We start from the raw sequence: 2,228 nt of genomic DNA, 5'->3' as shown, positions 1-2,228 counted from the left end.
TGGGAAGGGTTGGGATGTGGAGCGAGAGGAGAACATGGATTGGAATCCCTGTGGATTATAATGAAGCGCCTGCCGGGTGTTTTGTTTCGGAGTTCCTGCGTAGTCCCACAGTGTGGATGACGTGCGCACACGCTGCTCTGCTTTCCCAGACGGAGGAATATAAACAGTGATGGCAACTAACCTGGAGGAAGTTCCCGTGGCAAATAACATGGACAAAGTCCGACTGCGCACAACGCTCGAATGCTCCACCACACCTGTTGGTTTACGAGCAGAACGCCATACTTCCCTCCTTTTCTTTCTTGTACCCTGGCTCATGTCTCCTGACTGCAGTCGTCAGATATCTCACGCAAAATGTGGCACTACAACGTTGTAACCCCGTCACTGCCCAACTCAATATAATACGGTGTAACGAATAGGGACAAAGAACACCATACATGAATGTGTGCTAAAATGCAGGATTTAAACACAAGAACTTAGAATTTTGGTTTTTTTAATTATGAAATACCAATTGTATTTGTTACAGCATATCCACAAAATAATTATCTTAAAAATCTTAATAAAAACCTTCCAGAAATACCTACTATTTATTCTATAATGATGAAAAAAGTGATAATATAATGTTGAATGTGTAATTTATCATAATCAAATTGAGATTGGCTAACCTGAGTGACTACGTTCTGTAAATCTTTACTTGCCGGTCGCGGTGGTGTCCCTGTTGGCTCGAACCATCTGGAAGCCGGAAATGGTGATGTTGGAGTCCGGTATCTGGCATCTCAGGCATTATTTTAAACATCTTTTCACCGAATCTGAGGTAAGGTCCAGGGTTTTGGTCGCATTATGACAATGATCATTGATATCGACCATCAGAATCCAAAACCATTGGTTATTTCACATTCCACAAGTATATTAAAGAGACCAATATGAAACACATGCCAGAGACTGTTTGCACTGAATGACCAGGCAGAGCATCAGCTCGTCCCAGGGGATTTCTTAAAGGTCATCCTCACTGTAGTACTGTGTGACAAAGTGTATAGCTTTAGGTCACACCTCTTTTCTTTGCGAGGAGTTTAACTTTGGTGAACTTTGACTGGCAAAGTCACAGCCTCAACCGATAGCAAAGAAGGACCGTGTCTGTTCGCCTCAGCCGGCGATGGTCCACTCTGGGCTTACTGTAGCTGTATGCTCTCACTGCTGAGATGATTCAGCACCACACTGTATACTTGACTCAACCTGATTCGACTCTGATACCAGCTTTTGTACGTACATACTAACTGACCTCAAAGTGAACTGCAGCTTGTATGCCGAAGAGGCCGTGTACAGGCTTTGGGGGCTGGCCAGATTCATTCATGTAACAGAGTCAGTTTATCTTGAACTAGGCTTTAATGCGACAAACGTAAAAAACCTGTTTTACAAACTGCAAGAGTCAAATTTGCAACATAATAATAATGGTAAATCCACACAAGTATATCTGAGTTTGTAACAGGTCCTTATTTGATCTGCTTTGATCAGAGGATCATTATAAATTAGTAAAGAGGAGAAGATCACATGTCATTACCTTTTACTTTTCTCTCTTTGTGTTGTCAACACCTCAGCCCCATTCCTGCAAAAAAAAAAAAAATCTTGTCTCATATATTTCTATATGGAGGAGAAACGACAGCTCTGAAACAAAATGTCTGGAGATGACACCTAAATCTATCATGCTCCATGGTTTGCCATTGCTCCAGTGAACAGGCTTCACAATCCTGCTGTGAAGAAAACAGGCTGACACAGAAACTGCTGCAACGGCCAACACATGGCAGCATATCAGAGAAATCTACATCTGAGCTTCTGATTCTTTAAATTTGACTAAAGCAGGTAATTTAAATCAATTAATCATCTTTTGTTTATCAAATTGAATATTTTGAGACAATGAAAACTAAGATTTTATTGAATCACAAGCAATCTATATTAGATTAACCCTAACTCTAACTCTAACTCACCTCACTATTTACATTGAGTACCAGTGCAAGAAGATGTGTGTTTGGTTATAAAGCAAGACAGAAAGTAACGGTGTGGAGGTTGGTGTGGCAGATTGGTGTGCAACGCGTTGAGGCAGGAGACCAGAGTTTGCATGCTGTCACAGAGCTGAAGTCACCGTAGTCTCTCCTTTGTGCTTGGAAAAGGAGTGTAAATCGAAGGAGTTGGGATCTACTACCACATACTTTACTAAATCCTACAAACTGGACCTT

This window comes from Morone saxatilis, unplaced genomic scaffold (genome assembly GCF_004916995.1).
Source record: "Morone saxatilis isolate NCDOM2014 unplaced genomic scaffold, NCSU_SB_2.0 Contig2, whole genome shotgun sequence".
NCBI classification, from domain to species: Eukaryota; Metazoa; Chordata; class Actinopteri; family Moronidae; genus Morone; species Morone saxatilis.
This window is presented reverse-complemented; position numbering follows the sequence as displayed.